The sequence below is a fragment of the Gorilla gorilla genome, chromosome 4, assembly GCF_029281585.2.
Source record: "Gorilla gorilla gorilla isolate KB3781 chromosome 4, NHGRI_mGorGor1-v2.1_pri, whole genome shotgun sequence".
In the NCBI taxonomy this organism is placed as follows: domain Eukaryota; kingdom Metazoa; phylum Chordata; class Mammalia; order Primates; family Hominidae; genus Gorilla; species Gorilla gorilla.
This window is the reverse complement of record NC_073228.2, coordinates 48,915,500-48,936,091: the sequence shown is the minus strand read 5'-3', so window position 1 is coordinate 48,936,091 and position 20,592 is coordinate 48,915,500. Positions and strand designations below refer to the sequence as shown.

The 20,592-nt window shown below is 44.5% G+C and overlaps 1 long non-coding RNA gene across 1 annotated transcript in view; it reads left to right on the top strand.

Annotated features, from left to right (window-relative positions):
* Positions 1 to 20,195, top strand: part of LOC134756403 (uncharacterized) — an 80,631-nt gene extending 60,436 nt beyond the window's left edge. The window contains exons 2-3 of the long non-coding RNA XR_010133806.1: positions 10,132 to 10,319; positions 11,918 to 20,195. This is a non-coding gene — a long non-coding RNA (uncharacterized lncRNA). The remainder of the gene's footprint in view (positions 1 to 10,131; positions 10,320 to 11,917) is intronic.
* Positions 20,196 to 20,592: the final 397 nt, after the last annotated feature.

The window sequence follows — 20,592 nt, the reverse complement described above, 5'->3', positions numbered from 1 at the left end:
CCATACCCCCTCCCTAGCCCTTACGAATAGAATACTTGTTGTGGGATTAAAAGTAGCATCAATGCATATGAACAGCTTACAATTATCACATTCTATATTTTGTGTATTGGGAATGATAATTATATTTCCAACCAACAGCATGTAAGGGGGTTTGACACAGCTCCTGATACGTATCACCTGTTCAGACATCAAGGTGATGTTGAATGGGTGTTTTGGTATTAGTGGGAGAGAGTCGATAGGTAGCACTCCATATCCTTATTCCTGTCATAGCTGCAGCTAATTTCCATAATTCAGGATGTTCTGGGGTAACAATGGGATGAATCATTTTTGGTCTAGAAGGAACAATGCCTGCGTTCATCCATTTGAATGGGTAAGGAGACACCCATCCTCTCAACCTGTAGGACTGCCATCCGTCCTCTAATATTGTAACAAATAATTGAACTCTGAGCATGTCGTATTCTGGCCGGAGCAATCCCGCCAATAATGGCATTACAATTATTCCATAAAATTGAATTCACCAGAAAAGGTCCCTTTGTAGATTCCTTTGGGCAGTCTGGCAGTCCTTTTGTTTTATTGCTGTTAGTAGTGACCAGAACCCACCATTCCTCTTGTGGATTAAGTTTAACAGTTAGAAGTTGAAAAGAATTGCTACTGAACACATTATGTACTTGATAAGAATCATTTGTAAAGGACGGTACTGTCCACATCCAATTCTGGTAAGAATAAACTAAACAGCCAGGTGACATCCCAGTGCATAGTGGTGGATATTTATAGCCAATTGACAGATTGAAGTGCATACTTTCTTGTTCTGGTTGAGCTGGAAACCTATCATCATTAGGGACCGGCATGAATGCACTATTATTAGTGTAAACTTCTACTGAGGAGTCCATCCAGGAGAAAGACTGAATTAAAGGGGGAAAAGAACATATGCCCAGTAGGTATAATTTTGAGTTGCCCCAACTGGTGGTATACTCACCACTGCACTGACTACCATAAAGGCAGCCAGAATTATATTACCTGTCGTTTTGGGGATTCATTTTTCTCTTAATGATTTTTCTGTTGATGGGATACGACCTTTATTTGACCCCATGTTGGTGGAGTTAAATGAGTCGTGTTGTAGGTCACATGGCAAGATTTTGTCTCAATGTCGAGGTCATGAAGTTTATGTGTCAGGCGGTGATACTTGCTCTTCGGTTTCAGAGGGGTCTTTGCCTTTTGTTTCTGGGAGTGTTTCTTCTTTGGAGTTATGGTGCAATTTCAGTTGTCGGGAGGGAACCCACACAGGTTGTTGTCCTTTTCCTGGGGAAACAAAAGCAGAACCCCTACCCCATGATACGACAGTGCCTAATTCCCATTTGTTAGTTTTTGCATCGTTCCACCATACGTGCATTCCTTTTTGTGGATCAAATTTATTTCCAGTGAAATGTTGTTCTGCTGCTGTAAAAAGTTGATTTCTTAGTAGGTTTAAGAAATTTCAGTATAAAAGCAGCCAGATTTAACTAACTGAGCATAAGGGGAAGCAGCATCCCTCTGTTTTAGTGTCCTGTTTCTGAAGTTGCTCTTTGAATGTTTTATTGGCTCGTTCCACCAAGGTCTGTCCTTGAGAGTTATAGGGGATGCCAGTTGTGTGAGTAATTGCCCATGTCTGAGTGAACTTTTTAAAAGCAGCACTAGTGTAGCTGGGGCTGTTGTCAGTTTTTAGTTTCTTGGGACAGCCCATAACCGAGAAACATGAAAGTATGTGTCATTTAACATGAGCCATACTTTCCCCTGTTTGACAAGTGGCCCAGACAAAATGAGAAAAAGCATCAATAGTTACATGTATAAAAGAGAGCTTGCCAAAAGCAGCATAATGAGTCATGTCCATTTGCCAGAGAGCATTCTGTGAAAGTCCTCTAGGGTTAACTTCTGAAGAAAGTGGATGTAAAATTAACACTTGACAAGTAGGACAGTGACGTACAATAGTTTTAGCTTGTTTCCATGTGAGGGGGAACTTTTTTCAGAGTCCCACAGCATTGACATGAGTTAAAGTATGAAAATTTTCTGCATATGTAAAAATGGGAGCAACTAATGTATCAGCTCTGGCATTTGCTGCCAAGAGAGGTCTGGGGAGGGTTGTGTGACCCCGAATATGAGTAATGTAGGAAGGAGAAGACCTTGATCTGAGTATGGACTGAAACCTTTGGAAAAGAAAAAGTAGGTTATCATCAGGCAAAAATTTGATTCAGGCAGTTTCAATGTTGTGAGCAAAATGTACTACATACGCTGAATCAGAAACAATGTTAACTGCTTCAGGGAAATATTCAAGAACAGCCATGATACCAAGCAGCTCAGCTCACTGTGCTGAAATAGCTCCTGTGTTAAGAACATGTTCTCTTGGACCCATATATGCTGCTCGGCCATTACAGGAAGCATCAGTAAAAACAGTGGCAGCTTCAGCTAATGGGGTGTTTCTAGTAATGTTAGGCAAAATCCAAGGAGTTTAAGGAACTGAAATAATTTTACATTAGGATAGTGATTATCAATTATACCCGGGAAACCTGCCAAATGTACTTGCCAAGAGATGCAGGTTGCAAAAGCCTGTTGGACTTGTAAGCGGGTGAGGGGAACAATGATTTTTTTGGGCTCTGTACCCAAAAGATGAAGGAGATGAGAACGAGCCTGACCAATTAAGATAGAAATTTGATCTAAGTAAACAGTAAGTGTCTGTAAAGAGCTGTGTGGAAGAAAACACCATTCAATTAAATTATGTCCCTGAATAATGAGTCCTGTTGGTGAATGTTCAGTAGGAAAAATTAGTATTTCAAAAAGTAAATGTGGATTCACTCTGGTAACCTGAGACTGTTCAATGCATTTTTCTATAAGTTGTAATTCAGAATCCACCTCAGGAGTCAGAGACCTTTTGCTGTGTAAATCAGGATTGCCCCGTAACATTGCAAAAAGATTAGACATAGCATATGTAGGAATGCCTAAGGAGGGACGAATCCAATTAATCTTGCCAAGTAATTTTTGGAAATCATTTAGAGTTTTTAAAGAATCTCATCTGAATTGAACTTTTTTGGGCTTAATAACCTTGTCCTCTAGCTGCATTCCTAAATAGTGATATGGGGAAGAAGTCTGAATTTTTTCTGGGGTGATAACCAAAGCAGCTGCTGCAACTGCTTGTTGTACTGCAGAGAAACAAGATATTAATACAGAGCGTGAAGGTGCTGCACAAAGAATATCATCAATGTAATGAATGACATAACATTGGGGAAATTGATCTCTTACTGGCTTTAGTATGGTCCCCACATAATATTGACAAATAGTAGAGTTATTAAGCATACCTTGAGGTAGGACTTTCCAATGGTAACGTGCTGCAGGAGGGATGTTGTTAAGGGTTGGAACTGTGAAAGCAAATTTTTCAAAGTCCTAAGGGGCCAGAGGAATGTAAAAGAAGCAATCTTTAAGGTCAATGATGATAAGTGGCCAATACTTGGGAATCATAGTGGGGGAGGGCAAACTGGGCTGTAATGTCCCCATAGGTTGAAGGACAGCATTTGCTGCCCTAAGATCAGTAAACATTCTCCACTTGCCAGACTTCTTTTGGATAACAAAGGCAGGTGAATTCCAGGGAGAAAAAGAGGGTTTGACCCAATTTTAACTGTTCAAGAACCAAAATATGAAGTGCCTCCAGCTTATTTATTGGGAGCAGCTACTGATCTACCCAAACCAGTTTCTGAGTTTTCCAAGTCAAAGGGATGGGATCTGGAGACTTGATAGTGACCACTTCTAAAAAGAATAACCAAGTCCTGTAGAATCTGGTTTATGGGTAGGTATAATAGGCTCGGTGATGCCTTGTGCTGATTTTCCTAAGCCCATATCTTGAACAAATCCCATTTTTGTCATAATGTCTTTACTTTGCTGGCTGTAATTGCCTTGTGGAAAAGAAATCTATGTCCCCCATTGATATAAAAGATCTTTTCCCCACAGGTTAACAGGAATGGGTGTAATGACGGGGCAAATAATTCCCATTTGTCCTTCAGGGCCCATGCAATGTAAAATTGTGGAACTTGCATATACTTCTGAAGCGTGACCAACACCAACTAATGCTGTGGACATATGCTCCTTTAGCCAGTGTTGGGGCCATTGATGTAAAGCAATAATAGAAACATCAGCACCCGTATCAATCATTCCCTCAAACTTCCTCCCTTGAATATGCACAGAGCACACAGGATGAGTGTCAGAAATTTTGCTGGCCCAATAAGCTGCTTTGCCTTGATAATCTGTGCTACCAAAACCTCTGTTTCTCATACAAGAACTGGATCCTAAAGGAATGTAAGGGAGTATCAGAAGTTGAGCAATGCGGTCCCCAGCTGCCACATTCCAAGGGACTGCAGAGCTAATGACAATATGAATTTCACCTGAATAGTCAGAATCAATTACACCAGTATGTATTTGAGCACCTTTTAAATTTAGACTTGAACGACCAAGTAGCAAACTGACACTGCCAGTCAGCAAGGGACCAAAAACACCTCTAGGAACAGCAATAGGCAGCTATCCAAGCAACAGAGAAATATCTCTGGTACAACAGAGAAATATCTCTGGTACAACAGAGATCTACTGCTGCTGAGCCTGTGGTGGCAGGAGACAAACACTGTACTGAGATTCCTGCTGGGGCTGAGCCATTAGATCCTGTGGCACAAATTGCTGAAGTGGGAATTGGGGTGGAGGTTGAATGGATTGGACTGGGAAGGCACCCATCTGGCTGGATGCCAGGGGCTGGGAGTTGAGGAACATGCCATTGTTTAGAGGGGCCTGGGGCTGGCTCCTCGTTCCATTTCCCTGGTTGTTAAGAGACTGTAAAGGATTACCATCAATATCAAATCTCGAATGGCATTGAGCAGCTCAGTGATTTGTCTTTTGGCATCATGGGCATAAAGTAGAAGGTGGGACTTTCTGTTGTTGAAAAATTTTTTGTTGCTGTTGGCGGTGGGGTTGAAAAGAACGGCAACATGTACACTGGGGACAATTTCTTTTAGCATGTCCTGTCTGGCCGCATATAAAGCATTGGCCAGTGAATTGTCCAGGCATTCGAATAGAGGCCATGGCTTGTGCCATGATCATTGCTGTGTGCAGAGTTCCTCCCACACCTTCACAGGCTTTAATGTAGGAGGTGAGTATATCACACACACACACACCCGCCCCCCCCCCCCCGTGGAATTTTACCTTTAACAGGGCGAATAGCCACCTGATAATCTGGATTTGCTTGTTCATAAGCCATGAGTTCTACAACAAGTCAATGGCCGTGGCTCAGGGATAGCTTTTTCTGCTGCGTCTTGGAGATGGGCAATAAAGTCTGGGTAGGGTTCATGTTGTCCCTGTCTGACTGCCGCAAAGGATGGGCATACTTTGCCATCATCTTGAATCTTTTCCCAAGCATCTAAGTAACATTTCCACAGTTGTTCAATAACCTCATCATTTAGTATAGTTTGGTTTCGAATTGCAGCCCACTGACCCATTCCCAGTAACTGGTCAGCTGTAACGTTAACAGGAGGACTGGAGCCCTGATTAAGATGAATGCGTTCCTGGACAGCATCAACCCACCAAGTCCTGAATTGTAAATATTGGGATTTAGATAAGACTGACTTTGCTAAAATCTCCCAGTCATAGGGCACCAAACGTTTATTTATCTTCTGCTAGGGCTTTTAATGTGGAACAGACAAAAGGAGAGTTGATGCTGTATTGTTTTACTGATTCCTTGAAATCTTTGAGGAATTTAGAAGAAAAACTTTCCCAAGGAGCAGGGCATAGCTGAACCTGACCTAGAAGTATGGGGTCAGGTTGAACTACCACCTGAACTGCTGAAATACCAGGTACTGGCTGTGCCCCAGCGAAAGGCAGTTGTGGAGCCTGATTATTTCCCTGAGCAGCCTGATTGTCCGGCTGAGGGGCTTGATTATCAGGCTGTTGATCTTGATGAGCTGCAGGATCAGCTGCCTGCTGAGCACGATGAATGGGCTGTGGGTGATTTTGTGACCCTGGGGTGGCAGGTACTGGAGGGTGTAAAATTAAAAGAAATTACCAGGCACCAGGATCCCCATATTCCCTTGCCTGAACTATAGCCCTCAAAAGCGGAGTGTCATTTCCAGGGATGTATGTAACTTGTTGCTTATGAGTGGCAACGGTAGTATTGGCAACAGCAGTAGCGACCAGACGAGGAGCAGAAAAACGGTTGGAATTTTGAAAGAAGGAAGAGTTGAGAACCCGAAGGCCAGGATGAGACCAGATTACTTGCTGAGCAGGTCTTTCAAGGGCCTGAAATCCAGGCTGCCACGGCAACTGTGGACCAGGCTTCAAGAGAGCCTGAGTCTTCAAGGGAGCCTGATTTGTAGAAAAGGAACCAGGCTTCAAGGGATCCTGTGACTCCAAGGGAGTCCGATTAGCAGAAAAGGAACCAGGCATAAGAAAACTAGGCTGTGGAGGGATAGGGCTGAGGGCCTCATTACCGTGCCGAGAATTGAAAGCCTCCTCATCAGGCTGTATAGATATCAGAGCCTCTGTACTCTGGGCTATCGGGCTGCATGGAAACATAATTTAGAGCCCTGCTTTCAGGCCACCTGATCTCATCTGCTATCTGCATGGCTGCAGCATTGAGAGGGTGATGAAAGGCAGGAGGGTCTGGCTGCAATGGCTGCTGATACATTTCAGCTGCGTTTTGCTAGTTGGGGGAAATAAGTTCATTCAGGTCAGTTAAAAGTTCATCATAAAGTAATAACTGGGGTGCAGTAGGCTCTGGCGTACGTGGTGGCACCAAAGGAATGTCAGAGTGCAAGTCTGTCTGTAAAATTATGGTCTCAATCTGTGCAGTATCCTCAGGGGAAAGAGAACTGAGAACTTCCTCAACCTCATCAGAGGAGAGGAAAGAGGGATCAGTCTCTGTATTGTCCTCCTGAGTCTGTAAGGAGTCTAGGACAGAGCAAACCAAAGCCCAGATTGACCAAATGGTGGGTGGAATAAAATGTCCCCCTTTATGGGCAATTTTGAATTGTCTGCCAATCTCATCCCAATCCTTAAGTTGTAAAGTTCCCTCAGTCAGAAACCAAGGGCAAAGAAGATCTACAACCTCAAACAGTTCAATTAACTTATCAGTAGAAACTTTAACCCTTCCTTCTTTAAGGAGAGTTTTTATAAAATTTAAATAAGCTGAGTACTTAGTACTGGCCTGTCCCATGGTGTCCCCAGGATACTCTGAGTGCTCAAGCTTACCACCAAGCTTGTCGACCACAATCCTCAGGAATCTTTTGTCAAAATCATCCACTAAGTCCCATGCTCAAAGCGCAACTTCACACAGCGAGGGAGAGCCCTACATTGGGCGCCAGATGTAGGGGACAGCCCTACAGGGTCTGTGGGTTTTTCTCCCCATGTGCGGAGACGAGAGATCATAGAAATAAAGACACAAGACAAAGAGATAAAAGACAGCTGGGCCCAGGGGACCACTACCACCAAGACACAAAGACTGGTAGTGGCTCCGAATGCCAGGCTGTGCTGTTATTTATTGGATACAAGACAAGGGGGAAGGGTAAGGAGTGTGAGCCATCTCCAGTGATAGGTAAGATCACGTGGGTCACATGTCCACTGGAAAGGGGGCCCTTCCCTGTTTGGCAGCCCAGGCGGAGAGAGGAGAGACAGCTTACGCCATTATTTCTGCATTTCAGAGACTTTTAATACTTTAAGTAATTCTGCTACTGCTATCTAGAAGGCAGAGCCAGGTGTACAGGATGGAACATTAAAGTGGACCAGGAGTGTGACCACTGAAGCACAGCATCACAGGGAGATGGTTAGGCCTCCAGATAACTGCAGATGGGCCTGACTGATGTCAGGTCCTCCACAAGAGGTGGTGGAGTAGAGTCTTCTCTAAACTCCCCCAGGGAAAAGGAGACTCCCTTTCCCGGTCTGCTCAGTAGTGGGTGCTTTTCCTTGGCACTGATGCTACTACTAGACCATGGTCCACTTGGTAACAGGTGTCTTCCCAGATGCTGGTGTTACTGCTAGACCAAGGAGCCCTCTGGTGGCCCTGTCCAGACATAACAGAAGGCTCACACTCTTGTCTACTGGTCACTTCTCACCATGTCCCCTCAGCTCCTATCTGTATGTCCTGGTTTTTTCTAGGTTATGATTGTAGCGCAAGGATTATTATAATATTGGGATAAAGAGTAATTACTACAAACTAATGATTAATGATATGTACATATAATCATATCTATGATTTATATCTAGTATAACTCTTGTTATTATATATATCTTATTACACTGGAATAGCTCGTGCTCTCAGTCTCTTGCCTTGGCTCTTGGGTGGCTTGCTGCCCACAAAAGCCTCATTACCAGGCCAAACAGGCAGAAGGTTGAGAGCCCCACAGCAGGGCTGAACAGAGACAGAGTTGAGGGCCTCATTGCTGGGCTGAACAGGTGGAAGGTTGAGAGCCCTACAGCAGGGCTGAGGAAAGACAGGAGGGTCTGGCCATGATAGCTGTTGATGATATATTTCGGTTGGAGTTTGCTGGTTTGGGGAAAGATCATTTTAAAGGTCATCAAAAAGTGATAATGGAGGCATGGTAGGCTCTGGTGTAGGTGGTGGGGCCAAAGGAATGTCACAATGGAGGTCCGTCTGCAGAATCACGGCCTCAATCTGTGCAGTATCCTCAGGGGAAAGAGAACTGAGGACTTCCTCAACCTCCTTGGAGGAGAGGAAAGAGGGACCAGCCTCCATGTTGTCCTCCTGAGGATGCAAGGAGTCTAGGACAGAGTGAACCAAAGCCCAGATTAAGCAAATGTGGGCAGAATAATATGTTCCCCTTTATGAACAATTTTAAATTGTCAGCCAATTTCGTCCCAAAGTTTGAGTTCTAAATTTCCCTCAGTAGGAAACCAATGGTAAAGGAGATCTACAACCTCAAACAGTTCAATTAACTTATCAGTAGAGACTTTTACACCTCTTTCTTTAAGGAGAGTTTTTATAAAGTTCAAATAAGCCAAGCACTTGGTACTGGCCTGTCCCATGGTGTCCCCGGGATTCTCTGAGTGTCCAAGCTTACCACCAAGCTTATTGACTGCAATCCTCAGGAATCTGTCATTGGTAGTCCTCCGCTGAGTTCCACGCTCAAGGCGCACTTTCACACAGTGAGAAAGAAATCCTCATTGGGCGCCAGATGTAAGGTCCAGCCCTAAAGGGCCTGTGGGTTTTCTCTTCATGTGTGGAGACAAGAGATCATAGGAAAATAAGACACAAGACAAAGAGAGTAAGAAAGACAGCTGGGCCCAGGGGGCCACTACCACCAATGTGTGGAATCCGGTAGTGGCCCAGAATGCCTGGATGCATTGTTATTTATTGTATACAAGGCAAGGGGGCAGGGTAAGGAGAGTGAGTCATCCCAAGTGATTGATAAGGTCAAGCAAGTCACTTGTCCACGTGACAGGCGGCCTTTCCCTTTGTGGTAGCCAAAGCAGAGAGGGAGGACAGCACACGTCAGCGTTTTTTCTATGCACTTATCAGAAAGATCAAAGACGTTAGTACTTTTACTAATTCTGCTACTGCTATCTTCTAAGAACTTAAAAGGAGGAGCCAGGTGTACAGGTGGAATGTGAAAGTGAACAAGGAGCATGACCACTGAAGCACAGCATCACAGGGAGACGTTTAAGCCTCCAGATGACTACGGGCAGGCCTGGCTACTGTCCGACCTCCCACAAGAGCTGGTGGAGCAGAGTGTTCTCTAACTCCCCCAAGGAAAGGGAAACTCCCTTTCCTGGTCTGCTAAGTAATGCTTGCTGCCTTCCCAGGCACTGGCACTACTGCTAGACCAAGGTCTGCTAAATAACGGGTGCCTTCCCAGGCACTGGCACTACCACTAAACCAAGGAGCCCTCAAGCAGCCCTTATTTGGGTGTGACAGAGGGCTCATACTCTTGTCTTCTGGTCACCTCTCACAGTGTCCCTTCAGCTCCTGACTCTGTATGGCCTGGTTTTTCCTCAGTTAAAATAACAAAGATTAATACTAAAAACTAATAATTGATAATATCCATATATAATCTCTATATCCTATGTCTAATATAACTTTCTTTTATCCTAACTATTTTCTTTATTATATTGGAACAGCTTATGCCTTCAGTCTCTTTCCTCGGCACCTGGGTGGCTTTCTGCCCACACTGACTGAGCCAAGTGAATGGAAAGTAAGTCACACTCTGGTGATATACACGTGGTAAACGTGAATGCAGTGATCTTCATACCATATCTACTGAGCCACGTGAATCAAAAAATAGACTCAGCAGAGTGATGTTCATGAGGTAACTGGAAGTCAATCATCTTCATACCACATCTAACTGAGTCAAGTGAATCGAAAATTAGTCAGACTCTGGAGAGCAAAGTACATGTCATAAATTTAAATGACAGGCTCTTTATACCCCTCTGACTGAGCCAGGTGAATTGAAATTTAGTTAGACTCTGGATAGTGACGTACACGTGACGAATATGAATGCAGTGATATTCATACCGCATCTGACTAAGCCAAGTGAATTGAAAAGTGGTAAGACTCCTAATAGTGACATACACGCCATAACATTGAAGGCAGCAATCTTCATACTGCACGTGAGTGAGCCAAGTGAATCAAAAAGAAGTCAGACTCTAGATAGTAATGTACACACAGAAAACTTGAATGCAGCAATCGTGTTACAGGAAAGGGGCCCCAATCCAGACCCCAAGAGAGGGTTCTTGAATCTCACACTAGAAAGAATTCAGGATGAGCCCGCAGTGCAAAGTAAATGCAAGTTTTTTAAGAAGGCAAAGTGGTGAAAAAACAGCTACTCCATAGACAGAATAGGACATTCCCAAAAGTAAGAGGAGGAACACATCTATCCTAGGTACAATGTTTGTATATTTGGGGAGATGTGCTCTGCTACAAGGGTTTGTGATAAAAGATTAATGTTCTCAATTACTATATTTTGCAAGAACCGATATTATCATCTTTGAAGCAAAATTAGGAATGCCTTTGTTCTCCAGATATCAAGATATCTGGACATTGCCACGTTTGGGTCTGTTTAGTAAACATTATTAATTTGTTCCCTTAGCCATAAACATCTAGAGGCTAGGAATGCCTGACTTTCTCAGAATCCAGCCCAGAAAGTCCCAGCCTCATTTTCCTAGCCCTCCCTCAAAATGGAGTCGCTTTGGTTCAAACGCCTCGGACATATCTCCCCACTCCCTTTACAAGAGGACCCTTAATCCTAAGGGTTGCAGCAAGATGAAGATCTGTCTTGTGTAACTTCTTCAGGCTGAATTGGGGCAATGATATTGCTGCCTAACTATTACAGTCTCTTGCATTTCGGATAGAGAAAAGCTCAGAGAGCGTTGGTATGGTAAAGGTCATTCATAACTCTGAGTTCTGATGAAAGGTGATATCTGGAAGATTAGTAAGTGTCCAATTTAAAAAAGCATTGAGTGAGCTTGTCTTGCATTCCTACACAAAGAGCTCAACCACAATATGTTCCACAGCAGCAAAGCAAAGTAAGTAAAATTATTCCAAGTAAACTAAACAGGAAGTCTTTCCAAGAACTAGGCAGTTGTTGAAACCAAGCCGATATAGGGTCGATTGACAGCACGCCAATGGCAGAGATATGAGTGTCTAAAGCTTTCATAGCCTGGGAAATAGTATGTGAATAGTCAAAAACATACACACAAAATTCGATTTTGATCAAAGCACATGTTTCCCCTTGGGCTGCTGTTAAAATGTCCACATACCCAGCAGTTTATCTCATTATGTAGAGAGGCTAAAGTCTCTGCCCACTCAATAAATAAGTTAATCTCTGCATGATTCCAACTTCTACCCAAAAGTAGAATCCCAATCCATATCTTTAGGTTACCCATCTCTTTCATTTCTTCTGAACAGGAGTCGGAGGTCACTGCTTGGCTCACAGGAATAAACGGGATCAGTCTGTGTTCCACCAGATTGTGGGACTTCATAAGAGACAGGTTTCATTCAAGATAAGTGGACCCAGCTGTTTATTCCCAGAAGTTTAACTATAGCTGGCATACTGAGGAGAACTTGATAGGGTCCCTTCCATTTTGGGGAAAGTTGATCTTCTGGGAATAGTTCCAAATTTCTAACAGGACTCAATCTCCTGGCTGGGTTGTAACAAGAGTCTCTTTCTTAGTGGGGGAAGGGAGTCTTTGGTTTCCATATTTAAGGAGTGCATTTTGCATTTGTTCTAAGTTGATCACATAATTCTGTAGCTTGAAAGTACCTATGTCTATTAGGAGGTCTGTAGTTAAGAAACGCCTTCCATACATAATTTCAAAACTGGTGAGCCGTAGATTTCCCTTAGGAGCCACTCAAACACGTAATAAGGCTATAGGTAATAAAGACAGCCAGGTTTCTGATATCTCCTGGCATAGTTTAGCAAGAGTCCTTTTTAGAGCTTGATTAGCTCTTTCTACTTTCCCTGAAGACTGTGGCCTCCATGCCGAGTGAAGGCGATACTGAATTCCTAGGGCTGAAGATACATTTTGGGTAACTGTCACTGTGAAACATGGCCAATGATTGCTCTGTAAACTCTTAGGCAGACCAAATCTAAGACTTATTTCCTTTAACAGGAGTTTAGAAACTTCAATTGCCTTTTCAGACCAGGTAGGAAAAGCCTGAACCAACAAGTAAAGGTGTTAATGACTAATAATAAATATTTCAACCCTTTACATAGGGGCATCTGAGTATAGTCTATTTGTCAGTCTTCAACAAGGTACATTCCCCTATGCTAAACAGGACTTATTAGGGGAGGAGGTAAAGATTGGTTATTTGGGTTATTCTGGGCACATAGGTCACAGGCCCGAGTTACCTGCTTACCGTTTTAAGTAAGTCTTTTCCTACAAAAAGCCTGGGCATTAATTAAAACAGGGAATCTCTTTCCAGATGAGTAGAGAGAGTCATGCAAATACTTAGCTATTTTCCACTGATTAGCACCTGGTAGTAACAGCTTGTTGTCATTGATAAGCCAGCCAGAAGGATCTGGAATTAAACCCTGACCTTTAGCCCATTCTTGTTCCTCTTCAGTATACCCAGGTTCTGTCATTACCATGGCTGAGGGCACTAACATGCCGACAGGTCCAACTAGCTCCTTTAATGCTGCTGTCTTAGCAGCTGCATCTGCAAAGGAGTTTCCCTTAGCCGCACTAGAGTCTCCTTTTTGATGTCCTCTGCAATGGATTAGAGCTACTTCCTTGGGCAGCAAAACAGCACCCAATAGATTCCGAATTTCTAAGTGATGTTTTATAGGGGGACCCTTAGCAGTTGGAAGGCCCTGTTCCTTCCAGATAGCAGAATGAGCATGAAGTGCCAGAAAGGCATACTTAGAATCAGTATAAATGTTAATTATTAAGTCCTTTCCCAATTGCAGGGCTCTATTAGGAGCTATTAATTCAGGCCAGGCACGGTGGCTCCTGCCTGTAATCCCAGCACTTTGGGTGGCTGAGGTGGGCGGATCACCTGAGGTTGGGAGTTCAAGACCAGCCTGACCAACATGGAGACACCCCATCTCCAATAAAAAAATGCAAAATTAGCCGGGTGTGGTGGTGCATGCCTGTAATCCCAGCTACTCAGAAGGCTGAGGCAGGAGAATTGCTTGAACCTGGGAGGTGGAGGTTGCGGTGAGCCGAGATTGTGCCATTGCACTCCAGCCTGGGCAACAAGAGCAAAACTCCATCTCAAAAAATAAATAAATAAATAAATAAATAAATAAATAAATAAATAAAGCTGTTAATTCTCCCTTTTGAGCTGATGTAGAAGCTGGTAAGGCCTGAGATTCAATTACCTCGTGTTTACTGACAACAGCACACCCAGCTTTTCTGTTTCCCTGGTGCACAAAGCTGTGGGGAAAAGAAAGATCAGATTGTTACTGTGTCTGTGTAGAAAGAGGTAGACATAGGAGACTCCATTTTGTTCTGTACTAAGACAAATTCTTCTGCCTTGAGATGCTGTTAATCTATAACCTTACCCCCAACCCCGTGCTCTCTGAGACATGTGCTGTGTCAACTCAGGGTTAAATGGATTAAGGGCGGTGCAAGATGTGCTTTGTTAAACAGATGCTTGAAGGCAGCATGCTCCTTAAGAGTCATCACCACTCCCTAATCTCCAGTACCCAGGGACACAAACACTGCAGAAGGCCACAGGGACCTCTGCCTAGGAAAGCCAGGTATTGTCCAAGGTTTCTCCCCATGTGATAGTCTGAAATATGGCCTCGTGGGAAGGGAAAGACCTGACTGTCCCCCAGCCCGACACCCGTAAAGGGTCTGTGCTGAGGAGGATTAGTATAAGACGAAGGCATGCCTCTTTGCAGTTGAGACAAGAGGAAGGCATCTGTCTCCTGCCCGTCCCTGGGCAATGGAATGTCTCGGTATAAAACCCGATTGTATGTTCCATCTACTGAGATAGGGGAAAACCGCCTTAGGGCTGGAGGTGGGACATGCGGGCAACAATACTGCTCTGTAAGGCATTGAGATGTTTATGTGTATGCATATCTAAAGCACAGCACTTAATTCTTTACCTTGTCTATGATGCAGAGACCTTTGTTCACGTGTTTATCTGCTGACCTTCTCTCCACTACTATCCTATGACCCTGCCACATCCCCCTCTCTGAGAAACACCCAAAAATGATCAATAAATACTAAGGGAACTCAGAGGCTGGCGGCATCCTCCATATGCTGAACGCTGGTTCCCTGGGTCCCCTTATTTCTTTCTCTATACTTTGTCTCTGTGTCTTTTTCTTTTCCAAGTCTCTCGTTCCACCTAATGAGAAACACCCACAGGTGTGGAGGGGCAACCCACCCCTTCACAAAGCTATTTCCATCTGTAAACCATTCTACTTTGGGATTATCTAGAGGCTCATCTTTTAAATGTGGACAGCTGGAGTAAACTTGCTCCATAACTTGTATCCAAGAATGATCTGGGGTGCCTGTGGGTTCAGGCAAGTAGGTAGCTGGATTAAAATCTGGCATACTTTAAGTGTTATATCAGCAGCATCTAGCAACAAAGCCTGGTATTTATTCACAGGAAAGGAGAAGAAGCAATTTCTGTCTGCCTTGTCATTTCCAAAACATACTACTGTTTGCAGCTGAGTTAATAAATCCCTTCCCAACAAGGGTGGGGCATTCAGGAGAAAACCAAAGTCCCTGAAGAGCAGCTTAAAGGATAGGTAAAATGGCATCTATGGGCCTGTCTATCCCCTTGACCATACAGCTTTGGGATGACAGAGGCCCATTATAATGGGTCAAAACAGAGTAAGCATTCTAGAAGGAAGTTAATATTATTACCTGTCATGTCAAGGGTTATCTGAGGCTTCTCAGAAGATATGGCTAGTTGTCCGACCGGAGGTGTGGTGGAAGGTCTCCGGCCCCATCACTCTTGGGCTTGCCTGGTTATTTTGGCATCTGATTTGGGTGCAGATAGCTGCTGTAAGGTACATGGATGTGCTTTGGTCAAGGAATAGCCCGAGGCAGATATCCAGGCCTGCATGACTCAGTGAGACTGCTGCACAGGCACTCACCTCCACTTGTTATATAACCTGTTTGTGTAAGCTCATACTTGGCTCTACACCACTACTGTCTGTAAAAGGAATAACTGCCCTGCTGACACTGTGCACGGGGACTCAACATGGCTCAGCATGGCTCTTGTGCAGGCACTGGTGCCCAGAAAGAGAGTGAAGCTACTGACCCCTGTAAGGGAGAATGACTGTCTGGCAGGTGGATAGAGGGGAGCCAGGACATGGCTCAGCTTGTGCCCAGAGAGAAAGGTTAAGCTACTGATCTTAGAGCTGGCCTTGCAGACCAGTTGTGCAGCTGTGAGTGGGAGCTAGCTGCTGAGAGGATCCAGAGTCAGAGCAGACAGCCAAGATAAAGGCAAACAGTATAAAAGAGCTAGTGTGAGAGAACTGCTGATGAGAGAGCTGCTGAATAAAACTACATTTCACCTGTCTACAGCCCCCCGAATGTTCTTTCAGCTATTCATCTATCCATCCACTCCTCTCAGACCTCAGCATGGGCTGCACCCTAACCCTGGGCATGACATTTGTCATAGTCACGGCCCTGGACCTAACAGCTCCCTTTGGAGGAAGACTGGGCAATCCCTTTTCCAATGACCAGTTTCCTTACAGTGTGCACACTGATTCATGCCCAAAACACACTGACTTGGACACCCAGCTTTGGGCTTCCCACATTTCAGCTTCCCTTGTTCACTCCAAGAGCCAGGAAAGAAACTCTATGTAGGAGGTGAGCTTAAGGCTGCAGCCAAGAGCTGCACCTTGTGGGAGGTCCTTCTTGCTCCTCTTTCTGCTTCCTGTGCTTTGTCCCCGTTATTAAAAACTAAAAATGCCATATCCAAAAGCTGTTTCATAGGAGTCTAGGGACACATAGTCACATAGTGGGTTTTTTTTTTTTTTTAGACACAGTCTCGCTCTGTCACCCAGGCTGGAGTGCAATAGCATGATCTGGGCAGACTGCAACTTCCACCTCATGGGTTCAAGCAATTCTCCTGCCTCAGCCTCCCAAGTAGGTGAGATTACAGGCACTTGTCACCATCCCCAGCTAATTTTTGTATTTTTAGTAGAGAAGGGGTTTCACCATGCTGGCCAGGCTGGTCTTGAACTCCTGACCTCAAGTGATCCACCCCCCTCAGCCTCCCAAAGTGCTGGGATTACAGGCTTGAGCCACCACGCCTGGCTCCCATAGCTGCTTTTTGTAGTTTCCTGGGGATATCAGGGGCAAACTGGGTCATAAAATGTCCTCCCAAAAGGGTTTGTCTTTCCTTTGAGGCAGGATCAGTGATATTATACTTCCCGATTGCTTCAACTAAATGCCCTTGAAACAAACCTGGATTCTCATCTTTATCCTGAGAATCTTCCTTAACCTGTTCATAGATAACAGGCTTTTTCATACATTTCTTCATCCCTTCCAATGAACAAGTGACCATATGATCTCTCCTCCCCAAGTCCTCACTGCCCCTTTAATAATTCCACTCTGCATCTTGATCTGGAACTGCTATACTTCCTGCCTGATACATAGTATGGTACGGGTTGCAAGCCAATACCTCATCTGCATGGGTCCTAGCTGTCCCCAAAATGCATTGTTTCTCCTCCACTGTACAACACAGAGACAACAAAACATGCAGATCCTCCCAAGTTAAACTATAGGTCAGAGTTGATTTCTCAAACTCATCTATAAATTTTCCTGGATCTTCAGAGAAATGACCAACCTTCTCTATACATAGGGTCAAATCAGACGGAGAAAAGGGAACATGTACTCTCACAGTGCCCTCTTCCCGATTTGCCACCTAAGTGGACAAAGATTTCCCTTCGGAGGTTGATAGGAGGCTGCACTATGAGTTGTACTCGGTGGGCTAAGTTCTTTATGGGAATGGTGGGTACAGAGTGGGACTAGCTGGGTAAGGAGAAGGGATGAAGCGTTCTCAAGAACTTTCAGGTGGACTACAGGGAGAAAGAACTGACACATACGAACCTTCAGAGCTGACAGAAAGGGGTTCCGCTCCACCCAAAAATGCCTGCTGAACCACACAGCAGGGCTTGCATTAAAGGATCACCTAGTATGTCTAGATCTTTTTCTTCTTTTCCTCTCATCAAACATGATTCACATTATCCAAATAACATAAGTGAGCTGAGCCATGAATCTTAGATAAACCACAACATGGACTTTGAAACAAATGTCGAATAAGGCAAAATAAATGAAGAGGACTTAGATGGGAACAACCAGAGTAACCAATAACAGCAGTGAGGATTGGAAAAGCAAAGCAAACACGGTTTGCCCGAATCCAAGAAAAGAAAGAAGTTTTTCGATTTTCTTTTGAGACAGTCTTGCTCTGCTGAGAAGGCTGCTGGAGTGCAGTGGTGCAATCTCGGCTAACTGCAAACTCTGACTCCTAGATTAAAGCGATTCTCCTGACTCAGCATCCCAAGAAGCTGGGATTACAGATGTCCGCCACCACACCCGGGTAATGTTTGTATTTTTAGTAGAGACGGGGTTTCACCACGTTGGCCAGGATGGTCTCGAACTCCTGATTTCAGGTGATCTGCCTCCCTCGGCCTCCCAAAGTGCTGGGATTACAAGAGTGAGCCACCGCACTTAGCTACAAAGGAGTTTTTTTAGTGTGCAAAACCAAACAAAACAGCAAGGAGAAAAGTCCCCTGATTTCCATCCTAGTGCTTCTCAATCACACTCAGCATAGCAGCAACAAAACACAACCACATCTATCGAATCTTATTGCTCACAGCTGTTAAATATCAAATCTCAATCAGCAATTTTAGAGACGGATCCTCCAATGCTTTTGGTTCCCAGTGTTTCACAAGCAAACGGACAGAAATCGGGAGGGACACAGGAGAAGAATCAGTTAAAATCCCTAAGACCAGTTAAATGAAGTCTCCTGAAAATGACACTGAAACGGAGACAGCAACCAAGACAAGGAGGACGAGGCAGATTAACACAAAGAGCATAGCCTGCGGTGTCAAACCTGTTTTTTAGCCGAGAGGGACTTTACTGAGAGGGGCCTCTAACCCTCCTCGATCCGGCCTCTAACCTGAGGTCGGTCAAGCGTCCTTGCCTTTTGTTAAGAGGGGCCTCTAACCCACTCTCTTTTAGGAAAGACTCTAACTCCATTAAATTGGGCCTCTAACCCAATCCCATTCTTTACCCGGGCACTCCACCACTTACCCAAAGTCGTCCAATCAGTGCTGCAGTCTACTTCCTTTGGGTTGGGGGAGTTTCTTCAGTATCGTCCCTTCCGTCGTTCGCCAGAAATATGTTATAGGACCCCAACACTTCCCCAAAGCACTATAGTCCCATCTGTGGCGGCCAGAAATACGTCACAGGAAAAGGGCCCCGATCCAGTCCCAAAGAGAGGGTTCTTGGGTCTCGCGCAAGAAATAACTCAGGGCGAGTCCGCGGTGCAAAATAAAAGCAAGTTTATTAAGAAAGTAAAGTGGTGAAAGAACAGCTACTCCATAGACAGAGAAGGGCGTTCCCGAAACTAAGAGAAGGAACGTATCCACCCTAGGTACAATGCTTGTATACATGGGGAGAGGTGCTCTGCTACAAGGGTTTGTGATAAAGAATTAACTTTAATTATTACATTTTGCAAGAATCCCTATTACTACCTTTAAAGCAAAATTAGGAACGCCTTTGTTCTCCAGATATCCAGCTATCTGGACACTCGGGTCTCTTCAGTAAACATTAATTTGTTCCCTTAACCGTAAGCATCTGAAAGCTAGGAATATCCTTCTGAGAATGCAGGCCCGTAAGTCCCGGCCTCATTTTTCTAGCCCTCACTCAAAATGGGGTCGCTTCAGGTTCCAACGCCTCTGACAGTCATACTACATATGACTCAGCCACGTCAATGGAAAAAGTAGACTGGATAGTGACGTACCCGCAGAAAACGAATGCAACAATCTGTCATACAGATCTGACGGCAGTCAGATTCTGCAGTGAAGTAGAGGCGGTAAACTTGAATGCAAGGATCTTCATACCGCATCCTACAAAGCCACGTAAATCCAAAAGCAGTCCGACTCTGGATAGTGAAACACATGCGGTAAACTTGAATGGAAAGATGTTTATACTGCCTCGGATAGAGACACGTAAATGAAAAAGCAGTCCCACTTGGGATAGTGAAGTATGGGCGCTCAACTTAAATAGGACCGTCCGCATATCGTATGTGAGTGAACCAAGTAATAGGAAAGGGCAGTCAGATTACGGAGACCGATGGCGACTGAAGTGAGTGCAGTAACCTTTAACTCAATGACCGTCACGCCTCAACCAAATGAAACCGAAAGCAACTAAGCTCTCCAAAGCACGCCCGACCAGCTCAAAAACTACGGCGCTGATGGACCCCAGAGATCCGACGTAAAGGTGCAAACGTAAAGCGCACGCGGGCAATTTAAAAGCAGCGGCGCAGATAGGCCCCGACGAACCGAGGTGAACGCGTAGAACGTGTAGAACGTAGGCGCGTTGAGGTTAAATACGCGAGTGAAAACCGGATTTAAACGTGTAAACGCAACACACAACCTACGAGGTCAGTAACAACGGTCCCAACTGGTACAAACGGACCAATATAAACAAGTTCAGTATCTCCCGTTAGCGACGGTAAGAGATAATAAGCGCCCTACGCGAATAAAACACCCGTTTTCGAAAAACTACATCTCCAAACTCTTCCAGCAATCAAGGACCAAAAAATACAACAATGTCACAACACCATCAACATCAGTGCTGAAATCAGCACGTTAACGATCAGGCCACTATACTCCTTCTCCCACACATCCTAACCTCAGGGTGACAGATAGCACCCTCAATAACTCTCTCTCCTATGTTGAGATTGTGTGTCTTTATCCAAATTTGAACACCTGCCTAAGTAATATTGTTACTATTTCGGAGGATATTCACTTTCCTTTTTTGCTCCCATAACTCACGAGAGACGCAGCCATTTTAAATTTGCATGCCCCGCCCCAGACGCGCCGTGCCCTGCCTGCCAACCACTGAACAGAAAAGCGCCTGTAAACCACTGGAATCTTGGGAAAG